Genomic DNA, 23,927 nt, shown 5'->3' with positions numbered 1-23,927 from the left:
AAGCAAGGGAACTCCCATGGGTGACCCGACAACGACCTACAGCATTCTACTGGCAAGACTCACCCTGAAAACACTCAATGGGCTAAAGAATATCGAACAAAGTGCAACTTCTTGCCAACTAGGCCTAATCACTTTCCTTTGACCCGTGGGAATGCCCACCACAGGAAGCAGTGGGCTTCAGCAGCCATGACCCATGTTGGAGCCCCACAGCGGAAACTAGGCCACCTTCCCGGCCATGTCTCAGGCAGCTCCCATCCTGCAAGGTTCGCGGCCCTGACCCCTAAGGAACCGCTCAAACGCTCAACAGCCTCGTCCAACGTGCCCTACTCCAGCCAGCAGGGCGACGCGTCCCTACTGGAAGCCACAGACATCTTCCGAACACGGGAACACTGAACACCAGGGAACACAGACCGCAAGCCTGTCTGCTTTGAAGATGCTGATCCCACCTGATGCATCCTGGAAATTCTCCACTGCCACAGTGACCCCACTGAGGAACTCAGAGTGATCAAAGTCATGGTCCCCGAGGACCACAGACAGACTTGCAACGGAAGACCTCTGCCATGTGAGGGCACTTGGAATCCTGAAAGGGAAGAGTGGCTGGCCTTGGCAGCGCACCAGGGATGGCAACAGTGCCCCCTTCTCTGTCCCGCCAGCGGACTGCTCTGGATAAAGCTCTGGCTATTCGAAAGGCCTGCATGCCACACGGGCCGGCCGCGTCATGCCCTCCGGCAGAAACACTATCGCTTTGCACATTCCCAAAAGTGGGAAAAGAGCGACCAAAGGGCTTGTTTGCATAACTCACCTACCCCCAAGAAGGCCGGCACAGATGCCTCAGCATGTCCATCTTCTCTATGTCCCGTAAGACACCCGTGGGGAGTCACTCCTCTGGAAACGGGATTGCAACTCTTCACAGGTAACCTACCTCACTGCATCCTCATGAACTGCCAAAGCCATCCCCACCATAGGCAGCTGATGCCAGGCCATCACGTACAAGACACATCCTTGGGAAGCCGAGGCCAGCGCCTGCAACCCAATGATGACATCCCATCCCACGACATCACACAGGACCTGTCCTCATCATACCTTACCTTTCTCTCCAGGGCAGCAGCCACTACGCAGGCTTAAATGCAGCACTCGATCCTCACCCCACTCCACGATGATCCACTTAGCGCCAACAGTGTGCTGGCAGCTTCAGGGGCAGCAGCGAGGCCTAATCCATCAGCCCCCTTCCGCCATCACCAAACTCCATCCCACCCCCGCCCACTGCTCCAGCCCCACCGGGCACTCAAGAACCTCACCGCACCAAACACGACAACAGAGAGGGCCACAGGCCTGGCCTGAGGCTCCAGGCTCCAACCAGGGAACCTTGCTCATTTTGGCTCCCAAAATCAACCACCGAAGCGGCATGCACAATGCGTGATCCTGGTCAAAACACACTTCTCCAAGCTGAAAGCTCACTGGGCCCACACCAGCACACACTCCGACTCTGAAGACTAGCAGGAGAGCCTGCCCCCTTGCATTCCCTCACGGCCTTTTAGCAGGGACCGCGGATTCATAGATGACCCAGCTTATGGGCAGACACGGTCGACCCTCAGTCAGGAGCCCCTCCAATACTGGAGTCCTTGGTGGTGTTTGCGTGCATGTCGGCAGGGGACACTGGCCTTCACTCCTAACAGTCCCCTACACCCGAGAGAGGAAACGTGCTGAACCTCAGTTTCGATAAGGATACGGTAGAGTGTTCTCACCCATTTTGCTCAGAGTTTCCAAGGAATGCATACAAGGGTGTCATCATCGATCCAAGCACATGCTGGGATGCTGCAGAACACAACCGGGCAGTGCGCCGGGCTCTGCAGGGGAGTCATGAGCCTGGGGTACCACAAAAGCCTGGAGAATCCACAGCCCTCAGGCCCCTCAACAAGACGAACAGTCAAGCCACTCTTGAAGCCATTGGGCCCATCTCAGGAAAACCTAATATCTAATGGCACATCTTGGGGTGGTTGAATACCTACCATCCTGAGTTATCCGCGACCATGCTCGGGAACATGGCCCCGCCTCACTTTTTCCAGTTCTTCTTAGCACCTCCAGTCATCAGAGCACACGAAGATCTTCTTGTTTTTGCCGACGGCGAGGCTTGCCCAGCAACTGCACCTGGGAAGTGGACTGGTGTCCTCAGAGGACATGATCCATACAAACATTTACCTGGGCTTGAGCTCTGAAACTGCTTCCCAAGAACCTCTATCCCTTACCGAGAATTGACTGCATGTCTGATAGTACGACTGCAGGAAGTTAGGCACATACATTGGCCGGTGTGTGAGAGGCTGTAATTCTGTGTTCACGCGTGTGACTGTGACTGAGTACGCAGACGCTCTTGTGGGTTTCTCTGTGTGCCGCTGACTACGCGTCTTGGTCTCTGTGTGTCCCTGTAGCCCTGTGAAGAGGCGTCCAACAGTAAACGCCGTAGCTTATACACAACACCATGTCTAGACACCCAACTGAAAGGAGAAATCCCCCTGTCAGCTTCCAGAGGCCGCATGCAAACTTTAACCCCCAGGGGCTGTTGAAATACTCCACGGACTCCCGCTCTCCCACAGCCACGCCTTCTGACCAGAGCACAAAGACTGGATGAGACCTTCCTCCCAGCCGTGGCTGTGACATCTACGTGCAACTCGAGAACCTGCCAGCTACCAGCACATCTGATGTGCACTTGGGGTCACTCCCAGCACTTTCGGAAGCAGGGGAACTCCCATGGTTGACCCGACACCGACCTACAGCATTCTACTGGCAAGATGCAGCCTGAAACCACTCAATGGGCTAAAGAACATCGAACAAAGTGCAACTTCTTTCCAACTAGGCCTAATCTCTTTCCTTTGACCCGTGGGAATGCCCACCACAGGAAGCAGTGCGCTTCAGCAGCCATGACCCATGTTGGAACCCCACAGCGGAAACTAGGCCACCTTCCCGGCCATGTCTCAGGCAGCTCCCATCCTGCAAGGTTCGCGGCCCTGACCCCTAAGGAACCGCTCAAACGCTCAACAGCCTCGCCCAACGTGCCCAACTCCTGCCAGCAGGGCGACGCGTCCCTACTGGAAGCCACAGACATCTTCCGAACACGGGAACACTGAACACCAGGGAAGACAGACCGCAAGCCTGTCTGCTTTGAAGATGCTGATCCCACTTGATGCATCCTGGAAATTCTCCACTGCCACAGTGACACCACTGAGGAACTCAGAGTGATCAAAGGCATGCTCCCCGAGGACCACAGACAGACTTGCAACGGAAGACCTCTGCCATGTGAGGGCACTTGGAAGCCTGAAAGGGAAGAGTGGCTGGCCTTTGCAGTGCACCAGGGATGGCAACAGTGCCCCCTTCTCTGCACCGCCAACGGACTGATCTGGATAAAGCTCTGGCTATTCGAAAGGCCTGCATGCCACACGGGCCGGCCGCGTCATGCCCTCCGGCAGAAACACTATCGCTTTGCACATTCCCAAAAGTGGGAAAAGAGCGACCAAAGGGCTTGTTTGCATAACTCACCTACCCCCAAGAAGGCCGGCACAGATGCCTCAGCATGTCCATCTTCTCTATGTCCCGCAAGACACCCGTGGGGAGTCACTCCACTGGAAACGGGATTGCAACTCTTCACAGGTAACCTACCTCACTGCATCCTCATGAACTGCCAAAGCCATCCCCACCATAGGCAGCTGATGCCAGGCCATCACGAACAAGACATATCCTTGGGAAGCCGAGGTCAGCGCCTGCAACCCAATGATGACAGCCCATCCCACGACATCACACAGGACCTGTCCTCATGATACCTTACCTTTCTCTCCAGGGCAGCAGCCACTATGCAGGCTTAAATGCAGCACTCGATCCTCACCCCAGTCCACGATGATCCACTTAGCGCCAACAGTGTGCTGGCAGCTTCAGGGGCAGCAGCGAGGCCTAATCCATCAGCCCCCTTCCGCCATCACCAAACTCCATCCCACCCCCGCCCACTGCTTCAGCCCCACCGGGCACTCAAGAACCTCACCGCACCAAACACGACAACAGAGAGGGCCACAGGCCTGGCTTGAGGCTCCAGGCTCCAACCAGGGAACCTTGCTCATTTTGGCTCCCAAAATCAACCACCGAAGCGGCATGCACAAAGCGTGATCCTGGTCAAAACACACTTCTCCAAGCTGAAAGCTCACTGGGCCCACACCAGCACACACTCCGACTCTGAAGACTAGCAGGAGAGCCTGCCCCCTTGCATTCCCTCACGGCCTTTTAGCAGGGACCGCGGATTCATAGATGACCCAGCTTATGGGCAGACACGGTCGACCCTCAGTCAGGAGCCCCTCCAATACTGGAGTCCTTGGTGGTGTTTGCGTGCATGTCGGCAGGGGACACTGGCCTTCACTCCTAACAGTCCCCTACACCCGAGAGAGGAAACGTGCTGAACCTCAGTTTCGATAAGGATATGGTAGAGTGTTCTCAACCATTTTGTTCAAAGTTTCCAAGGAATGCATACAAGGGTGTCATCATCGATCCAAGCACATGCTGGGATGCTGCAGAACACAACCGGGCAGTGCGCCGGGCTATACAGGGGAGTCATGAGCCTGGGGTAGCCCAAAAGCCTGGAGAATCCACAGCCTTCAGGCCACTCAACAAGATGAACAATCAAGCCACTCTTGCAGCCATTGGGCCCATCTCAGGAAAACCTAATATCTAATGGCACATCTTGGGGTGGTTGAATACCTACCATCCTGAGTTATCCACGACCATGCTCGGAAACATGGCCCCGCCTCACTTTTTCCAGTTCTTCTTAGCACCTCCAGTCATCAGAGCACACGAAGATCTTCTTGTTTTTGCCGACGGCGAGGCTTGCCCAGCAACTGCACCTGGGAAGTGGACTGGTGTCCTCAAAGGACATGATCCATACAAACATTTACCTGGGCTTGAGCTCTGAAACTGCTTCCCAAGGACCTCTATCCCTTACCGAGAATTGACTGCATGTCTGATAGTACGACTGCAGGAAGTTAGGCACATACATTGGCCGGTGTGTGAGAGGCTGTATTTCTGTGTTCACGCGTGTGACTGTGACTGCGCACGCAGACGCTCTTGTGGGTTTCTCTGTGTGCCGCTGACTACGCGTCTTGGTCTCTGTGTGTCCCTGTAGCCCTGTGAAGAGGCGTCCAACAGTAAACGCCGTAGTTTATACACAACACCCTGTCTAGACCCCCAACTGAAAGGAGAAAGCCCCCTGTCAGCTTCCAGAGGCCGCGTGCAAACTTTAAACCCAGGGGCTGTTGAAATACTCCATGGACTCCCGCTCTCCCACAGCCATGCCTTCTGACCAGAGCACAAAGACTGGACGAGACCTGCCTCCCGGCCGTGGGTGTGACATCTACGTGCAACTCGAGAACCTGCCAGGTACCAGCACATCTGATGTGCACTTGGGGTCACTCCCAGCACTTTCGGAAGCAAGGGAACTCCCATGGGTGACCCGACAACGACCTACAGCATTCTACTGGCAAGACTCACCCTGAAAACACTCAATGGGCTAAAGAATATCGAACAAAGTGCAACTTCTTGCCAACTAGGCCTAATCACTTTCCTTTGACCCGTGGGAATGCCCACCACAGGAAGCAGTGGGCTTCAGCAGCCATGACCCATGTTGGAGCCCCACAGCGGAAACTAGGCCACCTTCCCGGCCATGTCTCAGGCAGCTCCCATCCTGCAAGGTTCGCGGCCCTGACCCCTAAGGAACCGCTCAAACGCTCAACAGCCTCGTCCAACGTGCCCTACTCCAGCCAGCAGGGCGACGCGTCCCTACTGGAAGCCACAGACATCTTCCGAACACGGGAACACTGAACACCAGGGAACACAGACCGCAAGCCTGTCTGCTTTGAAGATGCTGATCCCACCTGATGCATCCTGGAAATTCTCCACTGCCACAGTGACACCACTGAGGAACTCAGAGTGATCAAAGGCATGCTCCCCGAGGACCACAGACAGACTTGCAACGGAAGACCTCTGCCATGTGAGGGCACTTGGAAGCCTGAAAGGGAAGAGTGGCTGGCCTTTGCAGTGCACCAGGGATGGCAACAGTGCCCCCTTCTCTGCACCGCCAACGGACTGATCTGGATAAAGCTCTGGCTATTCGAAAGGCCTGCATGCCACACGGGCCGGCCGCGTCATGCCCTCCGGCAGAAACACTATCGCTTTGCACATTCCCAAAAGTGGGAAAAGAGCGACCAAAGGGCTTGTTTGCATAACTCACCTACCCCCAAGAAGGCCGGCACAGATGCCTCAGCATGTCCATCTTCTCTATGTCCCGCAAGACACCCGTGGGGAGTCACTCCACTGGAAACGGGATTGCAACTCTTCACAGGTAACCTACCTCACTGCATCCTCATGAACTGCCAAAGCCATCCCCACCATAGGCAGCTGATGCCAGGCCATCACGAACAAGACATATCCTTGGGAAGCCGAGGTCAGCGCCTGCAACCCAATGATGACAGCCCATCCCACGACATCACACAGGACCTGTCCTCATGATACCTTACCTTTCTCTCCAGGGCAGCAGCCACTACGCAGGCTTAAATGCAGCACTCGATCCTCACCCCAGTCCACGATGATCCACTTAGCGCCAACAGTGTGCTGGCAGCTTCAGGGGCAGCAGCGAGGCCTAATCCATCAGCCCCCTTCCGCCATCACCAAACTCCATCCCACCCCCGCCCACTGCTTCAGCCCCACCGGGCACTCAAGAACCTCACCGCACCAAACACGACAACAGAGAGGGCCACAGGCCTGGCTTGAGGCTCCAGGCTCCAACCAGGGAACCTTGCTCATTTTGGCTCCCAAAATCAACCACCGAAGCGGCATGCACAAAGCGTGATCCTGGTCAAAACACACTTCTCCAAGCTGAAAGCTCACTGGGCCCACACCAGCACACACTCCGACTCTGAAGACTAGCAGGAGAGCCTGCCCCCTTGCATTCCCTCACGGCCTTTTAGCAGGGACCGCGGATTCATAGATGACCCAGCTTATGGGCAGACACGGTCGACCCTCAGTCAGGAGCCCCTCCAATACTGGAGTCCTTGGTGGTGTTTGCGTGCATGTCGGCAGGGGACACTGGCCTTCACTCCTAACAGTCCCCTACACCCGAGAGAGGAAACGTGCTGAACCTCAGTTTCGATAAGGATATGGTAGAGTGTTCTCAACCATTTTGTTCAAAGTTTCCAAGGAATGCATACAAGGGTGTCATCATCGATCCAAGCACATGCTGGGATGCTGCAGAACACAACCGGGCAGTGCGCCGGGCTATACAGGGGAGTCATGAGCCTGGGGTAGCCCAAAAGCCTGGAGAATCCACAGCCTTCAGGCCACTCAACAAGATGAACAATCAAGCCACTCTTGCAGCCATTGGGCCCATCTCAGGAAAACCTAATATCTAATGGCACATCTTGGGGTGGTTGAATACCTACCATCCTGAGTTATCCACGACCATGCTCGGAAACATGGCCCCGCCTCACTTTTTCCAGTTCTTCTTAGCACCTCCAGTCATCAGAGCACACGAAGATCTTCTTGTTTTTGCCGACGGCGAGGCTTGCCCAGCAACTGCACCTGGGAAGTGGACTGGTGTCCTCAAAGGACATGATCCATACAAACATTTACCTGGGCTTGAGCTCTGAAACTGCTTCCCAAGGACCTCTATCCCTTACCGAGAATTGACTGCATGTCTGATAGCACGACTGCAGGAAGTTAGGCACATACATTGGCCGGTGTGTGAGAGGCTGTATTTCTGTGTTCACGCGTGTGACTGTGACTGCGCACGCAGACGCTCTTGTGGGTTTCTCTGTGTGCCGCTGACTACGCGTCTTGGTCTCTGTGTGTCCCTGTAGCCCTGTGAAGAGGCGTCCAACAGTAAACGCCGTAGTTTATACACAACACCCTGTCTAGACCCCCAACTGAAAGGAGAAAGCCCCCTGTCAGCTTCCAGAGGCCGCGTGCAAACTTTAAACCCAGGGGCTGTTGAAATACTCCATGGACTCCCGCTCTCCCACAGCCATGCCTTCTGACCAGAGCACAAAGACTGGACGAGACCTGCCTCCCGGCCGTGGGTGTGACATCTACGTGCAACTCGAGAACCTGCCAGCTACCAGCACATCTGATGTGCACTTGGGGTCACTCCCAGCACTTTCGGAAGCAAGGGAACTCCCATGGGTGACCCGACAACGACCTACAGCATTCTACTGGCAAGACTCACCCTGAAAACCCTCAATGGGCTAAAGAATATCGAACAAAGTGCAACTTCTTGCCAACTAGGCCTAATCACTTTCCTTTGACCCGTGGGAATGCCCACCACAGGAAGCAGTGGGCTTCAGCAGCCATGACCCATGTTGGAGCCCCACAGCGGAAACTAGGCCACCTTCCCGGCCATGTCTCAGGCAGCTCCCATCCTGCAAGGTTCGCGGCCCTGACCCCTAAGGAACCGCTCAAACGCTCAACAGCCTCGTCCAACGTGCCCTACTCCAGCCAGCAGGGCGACGCGTCCCTACTGGAAGCCACAGACATCTTCCGAACACGGGAACACTGAACACCAGGGAACACAGACCGCAAGCCTGTCTGCTTTGAAGATGCTGATCCCACCTGATGCATCCTGGAAATTCTCCACTGCCACAGTGACACCACTGAGGAACTCAGAGTGATCAAAGGCATGGTCCCCGAGGACCACAGACAGACTTGCAACGGAAGACCTCTGCCATGTGAGGGCACTTGGAATCCTGAAAGGGAAGAGTGGCTGGCCTTGGCAGCGCACCAGGGATGGCAACAGTGCCCCCTTCTCTGTCCCGCCAGCGGACTGCTCTGGATAAAGCTCTGGCTATTCGAAAGGCCTGCATGCCACACGGGCCGGCCGCGTCATGCCCTCCGGCAGAAACACTATCGCTTTGCACATTCCCAAAAGTGGGAAAAGAGCGACCAAAGGGCTTGTTTGCATAACTCACCTACCCCCAAGAAGGCCGGCACAGATACCTCAGCATGTCCATCTTCTCTATGTCCCATAAGACACCCGTGGGGAGTCACTCCTCTGGAAACGGGATTGCAACTCTTCACAGGTAACCTACCTCACTGCATCCTCATGAACTGCCAAAGCCATCCCCACCATAGGCAGCTGATGCCAGGCCATCACGTACAAGACACATCCTTGGGAAGCCGAGGCCAGCGCCTGCAACCCAATGATGACAGCCCATCCCACGACATCACACAGGACCTGTCCTCATCATACCTTACCTTTCTCTCCAGGGCAGCAGCCACTACGCAGGCTTAAATGCAGCACTCGATCCTCACCCCACTCCACGATGATCCACTTAGCGCCAACAGTGTGCTGGCAGCTTCAGGGGCAGCAGCGAGGCCTAATCCATCAGCCCCCTTCTGCCATCACCAAACTCCATCCCACCCCCGCCCACTGATCCAGCCCCACCGGGCACTCAAGAACCTCACCGCACCAAACACGACAACAGAGAGGGCCACAGGCCTGGCCTGAGGCTCCAGGCTCCAACCAGGGAACCTTGCTCATTTTGGCTCCCAAAATCAACCACCGAAGCGGCATGCACAATGCGTGATCCTGGTCAAAACACACTTCTCCAAGCTGAAAGCTCACTGGGCCCACACCAGCACACACTCCGACTCTGAAGACTAGCAGGAGAGCCTGCCCCCTTGCATTCCCTCACGGCCTTTTAGCAGGGACCGCGGATTCATAGATGACCCAGCTTATGGGCAGACACGGTCGACCCTCAGTCAGGAGCCCCTCCAATACTGGAGTCCTTGGTGGTGTTTGCGTGCATGTCGGCAGGGGACACTGGCCTTCACTCCTAACAGTCCCCTACACCCGAGAGAGGAAACGTGCTGAACCTCAGTTTCGATAAGGATACGGTAGAGTGTTCTCACCCATTTTGCTCAGAGTTTCCAAGGAATGCATACAAGGGTGTCATCATCGATCCAAGCACATGCTGGGATGCTGCAGAACACAACCGGGCAGTGCGCCGGGCTCTGCAGGGGAGTCATGACCCTGGGGTACCACAAAAGCCTGGAGAATCCACAGCCCTCAGGCCCCTCAACAAGACGAACAGTCAAGCCACTCTTGAAGCCATTGGGCCCATCTCAGGAAAACCTAATATCTAATGGCACATCTTGGGGTGGTTGAATACCTACCATCCTGAGTTATCCGCGACCATGCTCGGGAACATGGCCCCGCCTCACTTTTTCCAGTTCTTCTTAGCACCTCCAGTCATCAGAGCACACGAAGATCTTCTTGTTTTTGCCGACGGCGAGGCTTGCCCAGCAACTGCACCTGGGAAGTGGACTGGTGTCCTCAGAGGACATGATCCATACAAACATTTACCTGGGCTTGAGCTCTGAAACTGCTTCCCAAGAACCTCTATCCCTTACCGAGAATTGACTGCATGTCTGATAGTACGACTGCAGGAAGTTAGGCACATACATTGGCCGGTGTGTGAGAGGCTGTATTTCTGTGTTCACGCGTGTGACTGTGACTGAGTACGCAGACGCTCTTGTGGGTTTCTCTGTGTGCCGCTGACTACGCGTCTTGGTCTCTGTGTGTCCCTGTAGCCCTGTGAAGAGGCGTCCAACAGTAAACGCCGTAGCTTATACACAACACCATGTCTAGACACCCAACTGAAAGGAGAAATCCCCCTGTCAGCTTCCAGAGGCCGCATGCAAACTTTAACCCCCAGGGGCTGTTGAAATACTCCACGGACTCCCGCTCTCCCACAGCCACGCCTTCTGACCAGAGCACAAAGACTGGATGAGACCTTCCTCCCAGCCGTGGCTGTGACATCTACGTGCAACTCGAGAACCTGCCAGCTACCAGCACATCTGATGTGCACTTGGGGTCACTCCCAGCACTTTCGGAAGCAGGGGAACTCCCATGGTTGACCCGACACCGACCTACAGCATTCTACTGGCAAGATGCAGCCTGAAACCACTCAATGGGCTAAAGAACATCGAACAAAGTGCAACTTCTTTCCAACTAGGCCTAATCTCTTTCCTTTGACCCGTGGGAATGCCCACCACAGGAAGCAGTGCGCTTCAGCAGGCATGACCCATGTTGGAACCCCACAGCGGAAACTAGGCCACCTTCCCGGCCATGTCTCAGGCAGCTCCCATCCTGCAAGGTTCGCGGCCCTGACCCCTAAGGAACCGCTCAAACGCTCAACAGCCTCGCCCAACGTGCCCAACTCCTGCCACAGGGCGACGCGTCCCTACTGGAAGCCACAGACATCTTCCGAACACGGGAACACTGAACACCAGGGAAGACAGACCGCAAGCCTGTCTGCTTTGAAGATGCTGATCCCACTTGATGCATCCTGGAAATTCTCCACTGCCACAGTGACACCACTGAGGAACTCAGAGTGATCAAAGGCATGCTCCCCGAGGACCACAGACAGACTTGCAACGGAAGACCTCTGCCATGTGAGGGCACTTGGAAGCCTGAAAGGGAAGAGTGGCTGGCCTTTGCAGTGCACCAGGGATGGCAACAGTGCCCCCTTCTCTGCCCCTCCAACGGACTGCTCTGGATAAAGCTGTGGCTATTCGAAAGGCCTGCATGCCATACGGGCCGGCCGCGTCATGCCCTCCGGCAGAAACACTATCGATTTGCACATTCCCACAAGTTGGAAAAGAGCGACCCAAGGGCTTGTTTGCATAACTCACCTACCCCCAAGAAGGCCGGCACAGATGCCTCAGCATGTCCATCTTCTCTATGTCCCGCAAGACACCGTGGGGAGTCACTTCTCTGGAAACGGAATTGCAACTCTTCACAGGTAACCTACGTCACTGCATCCTCATGAACTGCCAAATCCATCCCCACCATAGGCAGCTGATGCCAGGCCATCACGAACAAGACACATCCTTGGGAAGCCGAGGCCAGCGCCTGCAACCCAATGATGACAGCCCATCCCACGACATCACACAGGACCTGTCCTCATCATACCTAACCTTTCTCTCCAGGGCAGCAGGCACTACGCAGGCTTAAATGCAGCACTCGATCCTCACCCCACTCCACGATGATCCACTTAGCGCCAACAGTGTGTTGGCAGCTTCAGGGGCAGCAGTGAGGCCTAATCCCTCAGGCCCTTCCGCCATCACCAAACTCCATCCCACCCCCGCCCACTGCTCCAGCCCCACCGGGCACTCAAGAACCTCACCGCACCAAACACAACAACAGAGAGGGCCACAGGCCTGGCCTGAGGCTCCAGGCTCCAACTAGGGAACCTTGCTCATTTTGGCTTCCAAAATCAACCACCGAAGCGGCATGCACAAAGCGTGATCCTGGTCAAAACACACTTCTCCAAACTGAAAGCTGACTGGGCCCACACCAGCACACATTCCGACTCTGAACACTAGCAGGAGAGCCTGCCCCTTTGCATTCCCTCACGGCCTTTTAGCAGTGACCGCGGATTCATAGATGACCCAGCTTATGGGCAGACACGGTCGACCCTCAGTCAGGAGCCCCTCCAAAACTGGAGTCCTTGGTGGTGTTTGCGTGCATGTCGGCAGGGGACACTGGCCTTCACTCCTAACAGTACCCTACACCCGAGAGAGGAAACGTGCTGAACCTCAGTTTCGATAAGGATACGGTAGAGTGTTCTCAACCATTTTGTTCAGAGTTTCCAAGGAATGCATACAAGGGTGTCATCATCGATCCAAGCACATACTGGGATGCTGCAGAACACAACCGGGCAGTGCGCCGGGCTCTGCAGGGGAGTCAAGACCCTGGGTTACCACAAAAGCCTGGAGAATCCACAGCCCTCAGGCCCCTCAACATGACGAACAATCAAGCCACTCTTGCAGCCATTGGGCCCATCTCAGGAAAACATAATATCTAATGGCACATCTTGGGGTGGTTGAATACCTACCATCCTGAGTTATCCCCGACCATGCTCGGGAACATGGCCCCGCATCACTTTTTCCAGTTCTTCTTAGCACCTCCAGTCATCAGAGCACACAAAGATCTTCTTGTTTTTGCCGACGGCGAGGCTTGCCCAGCAACTGCACCTGGGAAGTGGACTGGTGTCCTCAGAGGACATGATCCATACAAACATTTACCTGGGCTTGAGCTCTGAAACTGCTTCCCAAGAACCTCTATCCCTTACCGAGAATTGACTGCATGTCTGATAGTACGACTGCAGGAAGTTAGGCACATACATTGGCCGGTGTGTGAGAGGCTGTATTTCTGTGTTCACGCGTGTGACTGTGACTGAGTACGCAGACGCTCTTGTGGGTTTCTCTGTGTTCTCCTGACTACGCGTCTTGGTCTCTGTGTGTCCCTGTAGCCCTGTGAAGAGGCGTCCAACAGTAAACGCCATAGCTTATACACAACACCATGTCTAGGCCGCCAACTGAAAGGAGAAAGCCCCCTGTCAGCTTCCAGAGGCCGCATGCAAACTTTAACCCCCAGGGGCTGTTGAAATACTCCACGGACTCCCGCTCTCCCACAGCCACGCCTTCTGACCAGAGCACAAAGACTGCATCAGACCTTCCTCCCAGCCGTGGCTGTGACATCTACGTGCAACTCGAGAACCTGCCAGCTACCAGCACATCTGATGTGCACTTGGGGTCACTCCCAGCACTTTCAGAAGCAGGGCAACTCCCATGGGTGACCCGACACCGACCTACAGCATTCTACTGGCAAGATGCAGCCTGAAACCACTCAATGGGCTAAAGAACATCGAACAAAATGCAACTTCTTTCCAACTAGGCCTAATCTCTTTCCTTTGACCCGTGGGAATGCCCACCACAGGAAGCAGTGGGCTTCAGTAGCCATGACCCATGTTGGAACCCCACAGCGGAAACTAGGCCACCTTCCAGGCCATGTCTCAGGCAGCTCACATCCTGCAAGGTTCGCGGCCCTGACCCCTAAGGAACCGCTCAAACGCTCAACAGCCTCGCCCAACGTGCCCAACTCCTGCCAGCAGGGCGACGCGTCCCTACTGGAAGCCACAGACATCTTCCGAACACGGGAACACTGAACACCAGGGAAGACAGACCGCAAGCCTGTCTGCTTTGAAGATGCTGATCCCACCTGATGCATCCTGGAAATCCTCCACTGCCACAGTGACACCACTGAGGAACTCAGAGTGATCAAAGGCATGGTCCCCGAGGACCACAGACAGACTTGCAACGGAAGACCTCTGCCAAGTGAGGGGACTTGGAAGCCTGAAAGGGAAGAGGGGCTGGCCTTGGCAGCGCACCAGGGATGGCAACAGTGCCCCCTTCTCTGCACCGCCAACGGACTGCTCTGGATAAAGCTCTGGCTATTCGAAAGGCCTGCATGCCACACGGGCCGGCCGCGTCATGCCCTCCGGCAGAAACACTATCGCTTTGCACATTCCCAAAAGTGGGAAAAGAGCGACCAAAGGCCTTGTTTGCATAACTCACCTACCCCCAAGAAGGCCGGCACAGATGCCTCAGCATGTCCATCTTCTCTATGTCCCGCAAGACACCCGTGGGGAGTCACTCCTCTGGAAACGGGATTGCAACTCTTCACAGGTAACCTACCTCACTGCATCCTCATGAACTGCCAAAGCCATCCCCACCATAGGCAGCTGATGCCAGGCCATCACGAACAAGACATATCCTTGGGAAGCCGAGGTCAGCGCCTGCAACCCAATGATGACAGCCCATCCCACGACATCACACAGGACCTGTCCTCATGATACCTTACCTTTCTCTCCAGGGCAGCAGCCACTACGCAGGCTTAAATGCAGCACTCGATCCTCACCCCACTCCACGATGATCCACTTAGCGCCAACAGTGTGCTGGCAGCTTCAGGGGCAGCAGCGAGGCCTAATCCATCAGCCCCCTTCCGCCATCACTAAACTCCATCCCACCCCCGCCCACTGCTCCAGCCCCACCAGGCACTCAAGAACCTCACCGCACCAAACACGACAACAGAGAGGGCCGCATGCATGGCCTGAGGCTCCAGGCTCCAACCAGGGAACCTTGCTCATTTTAGCTCCCAAAATCAACCACCGAAGCGGCATGCACAAAGCGTGATCCTGGTCAAAACACACTTCTCCAAGCTGAAAGCTCACTGGGCCCACACCAGCACACACTCCGACTCTGAAGACTAGCAGGAGAGCCTGCCCCCTTGCATTCCCTCACGGCCTTTTAGCAGGGACCGCGGATTCATAGATGACCCAGCTTATGGGCAGACACGGTCGACCCTCAGTCAGGAGCCCCTCCAATACTGGAGTCCTTCGTGGTGTTTGCGTGCATGTCGGCAGGGGACACTGGCCTTCACTCCTAACAGTCCCCTACACCCGAGAGAGGAAACGTGCTGAACCTCAGTTTCGATAAGAATACGGTAGAGTGTTCTCACCCATTTTGTTCAGAGTTTCCAAGGAATGCATACAAGGGTGTCATCATCGATCCAAGCACATGCTGGGATGCTGCAGAACACAACCGGGCAGTGCGCCGGGCTATACAGGGGAGTCATGAGCCTGGGGTAGCCCAAAAGCCTGGAGAATCCACAGCCTTCAGGCCACTCAACAAGATGAACAATCAAGCCACTCTTGCAGCCATTGGGCCCATCTCAGGAAAACCTAATATCTAATGGCACATCTTGGGGTGGTTGAATACCTACCATCCTGAGTTATCCGCGACCATGCTCGGAAACATGGCCTCGCCTCACTTTTTCCAGTTCTTCTTAGCACCTCCAGTCATCAGAGCACACGAAGATCTTCTTGTTTTTGCCGACGGCGAGGCTTGCCCAGCAACTGCACCTGGGAAGTGGACTGGTGTCCTCAAAGGACATGATCCATACAAACATTTACCTGGGCTTGAGCTCTGAAACTGCTTCCCAAGAACCTCTATCCCTTACCGAGAATTGACTGCATGTCTGATAGTACGACTGCAGGAAGTTAGGAACGTACATTAGCCGGGGTGTGAGAGGCTGTATTTCTGTGTTCACGCGTGTGACTGTGACTGAGTATGCAGACGCTCTTGTGGGTTTCTCTGTGTGCCGCTGACTACGCGTCTTGGTCTCTGTGTGTCCCTGTAGCCCTGTGAAGAGGCGTCCAACAGTAAACGCCATAGCTTATACACAACACCATGTCTAGACCCCCAACTGAAAGGAGAAAGCCCCCTGTCAGCTTCCAGAGGCCGCATGCAAACTTTAAACCCCAGGGGCTGTTGAAATACTCCACGGACTCCCGCTCTCCCACAGCCACGCCTTCTGACCAGAGCACAAAGACTGGATGAGACCTTCCTCCCAGCCGTGGCTGTGACATCTACGTGCAACTCGAGAACCTGCCAGCTACCAGCACATCTGATGTGCACTTGGGGTCACTCCCAGCAATTTCGGAAGCAGGGGAACTCCCATGGTTGACCCGACACCGACCTACAGCATTCTACTGGCAAGATGCAGCCTGAAACCACTCAATGGGCTAAAGAACATCGAACAAAGTGCAACTTCTTTCCAACTAGGCCTAATCTCTTTCCTTTGACCCGTGGGAATGCCCACCACAGGAAGCAGTGGGCTTCAGCAGCCATGACCCATGTTGGAACCCCACAGCGGAAACTAGGCCACCTTCCCGGCCATGTCTCAGGCAGCTCCCATCCTGCAAGGTTCGCGGCCCTGACCCCTAAGGAACCGCTCAAACGCTCAACAGCCTCGCCCAACGTGCCCAACTCCAGCCAGCAGGGCGACGCGTCCCTACTGGAAGCCACAGACATCTTCCGAACACGGGAACACTGAACACCAGGGAAGACAGACCGCAAGCCTGTCTGCTTTGAAGATGCTGATCCCACCTGATGCATCCTGGAAATTCTCCACTGCCACAGTGACACCACTGAGGAACTCAGAGTGATCAAAGGCATGGTCCCCGAGGACCACAGACAGACTTGCAACGGAAGACCTCTGCCATGTGAGGGCACTTGGAAGCCTGAAAGGGAAGAGTGGCTGGCCTTTGCAGTGCACCAGGGATGGCAACAGTGCCCCCTTCTCTGCCCCGCCAACGGACTGCTCTGGATAAAGCTCTGGCTATTCGAAAGGCCTGCATGCCACACGGGCCGTCCGCGTCATGCCCTCCGGCAGAAACACCATCGCTTTGCACATTCCCACAAGTGGGAAAAGAGCGACCCAAGGGCTTGTTTGCATAACTCACCTACCCCCAAGAAGGCCGGCACAGATGCCTCAGCATGTCCATCTTCTCTATGACCCGCAAGACACCGTGGGGAGTCACTCCTCTGGAAACGGGATTGCAACTCTTCACAGGTAACCTACGTCACTGCATCCTCATGAACTGCCAAATCCATCCCCACCATAGGCAGCTGATGCCAGGCCATCACGAACAAGACACATCCTTGGGAAGCCGAGGCCAGCGCCCGCAACACAATGATGACAGCCCATCCCACGACATCACACAGGACCTGTCCTCATGATACCTTACCTTTCTCTCCAGGGCAGCAGCCACTACGCAGGCTTAAATGCAGCACTCGATCCTCACCCCACTCCACGATGATCCACTTAGCGCCAACAGTGTGTTGGCAGCTTCAGGGGCAGCAGCGAGGCCTAATCCCTCAGGCCCTTCCGCCATCACCAAACTCCATCCCACCCCCGCCCACTGCTCCAGCCCCACCGGGCACTCAAGAACCTCACCGCACCAAACACAACAACAGAGAGGGCCACAGGCCTGGCCTGAGGCTCCAGGCTCCAACTAGGGAACCTTGCTCATTTTGGCTTCTAAAATCAACCACCGAAGTGGCATGCACAAAGCGTGATCCTGGTCAAAACACACTTCTCCAAACTGAAAGCTGACTGGGCCCACACAAGCACACATTCCGACTCTGAACACTAGCAGGAGAGCCTGCCCCTTTGCATTCCCTCACGGCCTTTTAGCAGGGACCGCGGATTCATAGATGACCCAGCTTATGGGCAGACACGGTCGACCCTCAGTCAGGAGCCCCTCCAATACTGGAGTCCTTGGTGGTGTTTGCGTGCATGTCGGCAGGGGACACTGGCCTTCACTCCTAACAGTCCCCTACACCCGAGAAAGGAAACGTGCTGAACCTCAGTTTCGATAAGGATACGGTAGAGTGTTCTCACCCATTTTGCTCAGAGTTTCCAAGGAATGCATACAAGGGTGTCATCATCGATCAAAGCACATGCTGGGATGCTGCAGAACACAACCGGGCAGTGCGCCGGGCTCTGCAGGGGAGTCATGAGCCTGGGGTACCCCAAAAGCCTGGAGAATCCACAGCCCTCAGGCCCCTCAACAAGACGAACAATCAAGCCACTCTTGCAGCCATTGGGCCATCTGAGGAAAACCTAATATCTAATGGCACATCCTGGGGTGGTTGATTACCTACCATCCTGAGTTATCCCCGACCATGCTCGGGAACATGGCCCCGCCTCACTTTTTCCAGTTCTTCTTAGCACCTCCAGTCATCAGGGCACACGAAGATCTTCTTGTTTTTGCCGACGGCGAGGCTTGCCCAGCAACTGCACCTGGGAAGTGGACTGGTGTCCTCAAAGGACATGATCCATACAAATATTTACCTGGGCTTGAGCTCTGAAATTGCTTCCCAAGGACCTCTATCCCTTACCGAGAATTGACTGCATGTCTGATAGTACGACTGCAGGAAGTTAGGCACATACATTGGCCGGTGTGTGAGAGGCTGTATTTCTGTGTTCACGCGTGTGACTGTGACTGCGCACGCAGACGCTCTTGTGGGTTTCTCTGTGTGCCGCTGACTACGCGTCTTGGTCTCTGTGTGTCCCTGTAGCCCTGTGAAGAGGCGTCCAACAGTAGTAAACGCCATAGTTTATACACAACACACTGTCTAGACCCCCAACTGAAAGGAGAAAGCCCCCTGTCAGCTTCCAGAGACCGCATGCAAACTTTAATCCCCAGGGGCTGTTGAAACACTCCACGGACTCCCGCTCTCCCACAGCCACGCCTTCTGACCACAGCACAAAGACTGGACGAGACCTGCCTCCCGGCCGTGGGTGTGACATCTACGTGCAACTCGAGAACCTGCCAGATACCAGCACATCTGATGTGCACTTGGGGTCACTCCCAACATTTTGGAAGCAAGGGAACGCCCATGGGTGACCCGACACCGACCTACAGCATTCTACTGGCAAGATGCAGCCTGAAACAACTCAAGGGGCTAAAGAACATCGAACAAATTGCAACTTCTTTCCAACTAGGCCTAATCTCTTTCCTTTGACCCGTGGGAATGCCCACCACAGGAAGCAGAGGGCTTCAGCAGCCATGACCCATGTTGGAACCCCACAGCGGAAACTAGGCCACCTTCCCGGCCATGTCTCTGGCAGCTCACATCCTGCAAGGATCGCGGCCCTGACCCCTAAGGAACCGCTCAAACGCTCAACAGCCTCGCCCAACGTGCCCAACTCCTGCCAGCAGGGCGAGGCGTCCCTACTGGAAGCCACAGACATCTTCCGAACACGGGAACACTGAACACCAGGGAAGACAGACCGCAAGCCTGTCTGCTTTGAAGATGCTGATCCCACCTGATGCATCCTGGAAATTCTCCACTGCCACAGTGACACCACTGAGGAACTCAGAGTGATCAAAGGCATGGTCCCCGAGGACCAGAGACAGACTTGCAACAGAAGACCTCTGCCATGTGAGGGCACTTGGAAGCCTGAAAGGGAACCGTGACTGGCCTTGTCAGTGCACCAGGGATGGCAACAGTGCCCCCTTCTCTGCCCCGCCAACGGACTGCTCTGGATAAAGCTCTGGGTATTCGAAAGGACTGCACGCCATACGGGCCGGCCGCGACATGCCCTCCGGCAGAAACACTATCGCTTTGCACATTCCCAAAAGTGGGAAAAGAGCGACCCAAGGGCTTCTTTGCATAACTCAACTACCCCCAAGAAGGCCGGCACAGATGCCTCAGCATGTCCATCTTCTCTATGTCCCGCAAGACACCCGTGGGGAGTCACTCCTCTGGAAACGGGATTGCAACTCTTCACAGGTAACCTACCTCACTGCATCCTCATGAACTGCCACAGCCATTCCCACCATAGGCAGCTGATGCCAGGCCATCACGAACAAGACACATCCTTGGGAAGCCGAGGCCAGCGCCTGCAACCCAATGATGACAGCCCATCCCACGACATCACACAGGACCTGTCCTCATGATACCTTACCTTTCTCTCCAGGGCAGCAGCCACTACGCAGGCTTAAATGCAGCACTCGATCCTCACCCCACTCCACGATGATCCACTTAGCGCCAACAGTGTGCTGGCAGCTTCAGGGGCAGCAGCGAGGCCTAATCCATCAGCCCCCTTCCGCCATCACCAAACTCCATCCCACCCCCGCCCACTGCTCCAGCCCCACCGGGCACTCAAGAACCTCACCGCACCAAACACGACAACAGAGAGGGCCACAGGCCTGGCCTGAGGCTCCAGGCTCCAACCAGGGAACCTTGCTCATTTTGGCTTCCAAAATCAACCACCGAAGCGGCATGCACAAAGCGTGATCCTGGTCAAAACACACTTCTCCAAGCTGAAAGCTCACTGGGCCCACACCAGCACACACTCCGACTCTGAAGACTAGCAGGAGAGCCTGCCCCCTTGCATTCCCTCACGGCCTTTTAGCAGGGACCGCGGATTCATAGATGACCCAGCTTATGGGCAGACACGGTCGACCCTCAGTCAGGAGCCCCTCCAATACTGGAGTCCTTGGTGGTGTTTGCGTGCATGTCGGCAGGGGACACTGGTCTTCACTCCTAACAGTCCCCTACACCCGAGAGAGGAAACGTGCTGAACCTCAGTTTCGATAAGGATACGGTAGAGTGTTCTCACCCATGTTGTTCAGAGTTTCCAAGGAATGCATACAAGGGTGTCATCATCTATCCAAGCACATGCTGGGATGCGGCAGAACACAACCGGGCAGTGCGCCGGGCTATACAGGGGAGTCATGAGCCTGGGGTACCCCAAAAGGCTGGAGAATCCACAGCCCTCAGGCCACTCAACAAGACGAACAATCAAGCCACTCTTACATCCATTGGGCCCATCTGAGGAAAACCTAATATCTAATGGCACATCCTGGGGTGGTTGAATACCTACCATCCTGAGTTATCCCCGACCATGCTCGGGAACATGGCCCCGCCTCACTTTTTCCAGTTCTTCTTAGCACCTCCAGTCATCAGGGCACACGAAGATCTTCTTGTTTTTGCCGACGGCGAGGCTTGCCCAGCAACTGCACCTGGGAAGTGGACTGGTGTCCTCAAAGGACATGATCCATACAAACATTTACCTGGGCTTGAGCTCTGAAACTGCTTCCCAAGGACCTCTATCCCTTACCGAGAATTGACTGCATGTCTGATAGTACGACTGCAGGAAGTTAGGCACATACATTGGCCGGTGTGTGAGAGGCTGTATTTCTGTGTTCACGCGTGTGACTGTGACTGAGTACGCAGACGCTCTTGTGGGTTTCTCTGTGTGCCGCTGACTACGCGTCTTGGTCTCTGTGTGTCCCTGTAGCCCTGTGAAGAGGCGTCCAACAGTAAAAGCCATACCTTATACACAACACCCTGTCTAGACCCCCTAGTGAAAGGAGAAAGCCCCCTGTCAGCTTCCAGAGACCGCATGCAAACTTTAACCCCCAGGGGCTGTTGAAATACTCCACGGACTCCCGCTCTCCCACAGCCACGCCTTCTGACCACAGCACAAAGACTGGACGAGACCTGCCTCCCGGCCGTGGGTGTGACATCTACGTGCAACTCGAGAACCTGCCAGCTACCAGCACATCTGATGTGAACTTGGGGTCACTCCCAGCATTTTCGGAAGCAAGGGAACGCCCATGGGTGAGCCGACACCGACCTACAGCATTCTACTGGCAAGATGCAGCCTGAAACCACTCAAGGGGCTAAAGAACATCGAACAAATTGCAAATTCTTGCCAACAAGGCCTAATCACTTTCCTTTGACCCATGGGAATGCCCACCACAGGAAGCAGTGGGCTTCAGCAGCCATGACCCATGTTGGAACCCAACAGCGGAAACTAGGCCACCTTCCCGGCCATGTCTCAAGCAACTCCCATCCTGCAAGGTTCGCGGCCCTGACCCCTAAAGAACCGCTCAAACGCTCAACAGCCTTGTCCAACGTGCCCTACACCAGGCAGCAGGGCGACGCGTCCCTACTGGAAGCCACAGACATCTTCCGAACACAGGAACACTGAACACCAGGGAAGACAGACCGCAAGCCTGTCTGCTTTGAAGATGCTGATCCCACCTGATGCATCCTGGAAATTCTCCACTGCCACAGTGACACCACTGAGGAACTCAGAGTGATCAAAGGCATGGTACACGAGGACCACAGACAGACTTGCAACGGAACACCTCTGCCATGTGAGGGGACTTGGAAGCCTGAAAGGGAAGAGTGGCTGGCCTTGGCAGCGCACCAGGGATGGCAACAGTGCCCCCTTCTCTGCCCCGCCAACGAACTGCTCTGGATAAAGCTCTGGCTATTCGAAAGGCCTGCATGCCGCACGGGCCGGCCGCGTCATGCCCTCCGGCAGAAACACTATCGCTTTGCACATTCCCAAAAGTGGGAAAAGAGCGACCAAAGGGCTTGTTTGCATAACTCACCTACCCCCAAGAAGGCCGGCACAGATGCCCCAACATGTCCGTCTTCTCTATGTCCCGCAAGACACCCGTGGGGAGTCACTCCACTGGAAACGGGATTGCAACTCTTCACAGGTAACCTACCTCACTGCATCGTCATGAACTGCCAAAGCCATCCCCACCATAGGCAGCTGATGCCAGGCCATCACGAACAAGACACATCCTTGAGAAGCCGAGGCCAGCGCCTTCAACCCAATGATGACAGCCCATCCCACGACATCACACAGGACCTGTCCTCATGATACCTTACCTTTCTCTCCAGGGCAGCAGCCACTACGCAGGCTTAAATGCAGCACTCGATCCTCACCCCACTCCACGATGATCCACTTAGCGCCAACAGTGTGCTGGCAGCTTCAGGGGCAGCAGCGAGGCCTAATCCATCAGCCCCCTTCCACCATCACCAAACTCCATCCCACCCCCGCCCACTGCTCCAGCCCCACCGGGCACTCAAGAACCTCACCGCACCAAACACGACAACAGAGAGGGCCACAGGCCTGGCCTGAGGCTCCAGGCTCCAACCAGGGAACCTTGCTCATTTTGGCTTCCAAAATCAACCACCGAAGCGGCATGCACAAAGCGTGATCCTGGTCAAAACACACTTCTCCAAGCTGAAAGCTCACTGGGCCCACACCAGCACACACTCCGACTCTGAAGACTAGCAGGAGAGCCTGCCCCCTTGCATTCCCTCACGGCCTTTTAGCAGGGACCGCAGATTCATAGATGACCCAGCTTATGGGCAGACACGGTCGACCCTCAATCAGGAGCCCCTCCAATACTGGAGTCCTTGGTGGTGTTTGCGTGCATGTCAGCAGGGGACACTGGCCTTCACTCCTAACAGTCCCCTACACCCGAGAGAGGAAACGTGCTGAACCTCAGTTTCGATAAGGATACGGTAGAGTGTTCTCACCCATGTTGTTCAGAGTTTCCAAGGAATGCATACAAGGGTGTCATCATCTATCCAAGCACATGCTGGGATGCTGCAGAACACAACCGGGCAGTGCGCCGGGCTCTGCAGGGGAGTCATGAGCCTGGGGTGCCCCAAAAGCCTTGAGAATCCACAGCCCTCAGGCCACTCAACAAGATGAACAATCAAGCCACTCTTACATCCATTGGGCCCATCTGAGGAAAACCTAATATCTAGTGGCACATCCTGGGGTGGTTGAATACCTACCATCCTGAGTTATCCCCGACCATGCTCGGGAACATGGCCCCGCCTCACTTTTTCCAGATCTTCTTAGCACCTCCAGTCATCAGAGCACACGA

At 55.3% G+C, this 23,927-nt stretch overlaps 9 non-coding genes across 9 annotated transcripts; all 9 read right to left on the bottom strand.

Moving 5' to 3' along the window:
• Positions 1–1,705: 1,705 nt before the first annotated feature.
• Positions 1,706–1,798, bottom strand: LOC137777469 (small nucleolar RNA SNORD116). The gene has a single exon (XR_011076535.1). It is a non-coding gene; the product is annotated as a small nucleolar RNA SNORD116 (small nucleolar RNA).
• Positions 1,799–4,434: 2,636 nt separating this feature from the next.
• LOC137750409 (small nucleolar RNA SNORD116) lies at positions 4,435–4,527 on the bottom strand. Its single transcript, XR_011070435.1, has one exon. It is a non-coding gene; the product is annotated as a small nucleolar RNA SNORD116 (small nucleolar RNA).
• A 2,635-nt stretch (positions 4,528–7,162) lies between these two features.
• On the bottom strand, positions 7,163–7,255 carry LOC137750402 (small nucleolar RNA SNORD116). The gene has a single exon (XR_011070434.1). It is a non-coding gene; the product is annotated as a small nucleolar RNA SNORD116 (small nucleolar RNA).
• A 2,635-nt stretch (positions 7,256–9,890) lies between these two features.
• LOC137777465 (small nucleolar RNA SNORD116) lies at positions 9,891–9,983 on the bottom strand. The gene has a single exon (XR_011076534.1). It is a non-coding gene; the product is annotated as a small nucleolar RNA SNORD116 (small nucleolar RNA).
• A 2,633-nt stretch (positions 9,984–12,616) lies between these two features.
• On the bottom strand, positions 12,617–12,709 carry LOC137777620 (small nucleolar RNA SNORD116). The gene has a single exon (XR_011076576.1). It is a non-coding gene; the product is annotated as a small nucleolar RNA SNORD116 (small nucleolar RNA).
• A 2,636-nt stretch (positions 12,710–15,345) lies between these two features.
• On the bottom strand, positions 15,346–15,438 carry LOC137754541 (small nucleolar RNA SNORD116). Its single transcript, XR_011071875.1, has one exon. It is a non-coding gene; the product is annotated as a small nucleolar RNA SNORD116 (small nucleolar RNA).
• A 2,634-nt stretch (positions 15,439–18,072) lies between these two features.
• On the bottom strand, positions 18,073–18,165 carry LOC137750979 (small nucleolar RNA SNORD116). Its single transcript, XR_011070666.1, has one exon. It is a non-coding gene; the product is annotated as a small nucleolar RNA SNORD116 (small nucleolar RNA).
• A 2,637-nt stretch (positions 18,166–20,802) lies between these two features.
• Positions 20,803–20,895, bottom strand: LOC137750813 (small nucleolar RNA SNORD116). The gene has a single exon (XR_011070601.1). It is a non-coding gene; the product is annotated as a small nucleolar RNA SNORD116 (small nucleolar RNA).
• Positions 20,896–23,531: 2,636 nt separating this feature from the next.
• On the bottom strand, positions 23,532–23,624 carry LOC137750802 (small nucleolar RNA SNORD116). Its single transcript, XR_011070591.1, has one exon. It is a non-coding gene; the product is annotated as a small nucleolar RNA SNORD116 (small nucleolar RNA).
• Between the last annotated feature and the right edge of the window lie 303 nt (positions 23,625–23,927).

Source organism: Eschrichtius robustus, chromosome 1 (genome assembly GCF_028021215.1).
Source record: "Eschrichtius robustus isolate mEscRob2 chromosome 1, mEscRob2.pri, whole genome shotgun sequence".
Lineage (NCBI taxonomy): Eukaryota > Metazoa > Chordata > Mammalia > Artiodactyla > Eschrichtiidae > Eschrichtius > Eschrichtius robustus.
This window is presented reverse-complemented; position numbering and strand designations above follow the sequence as displayed.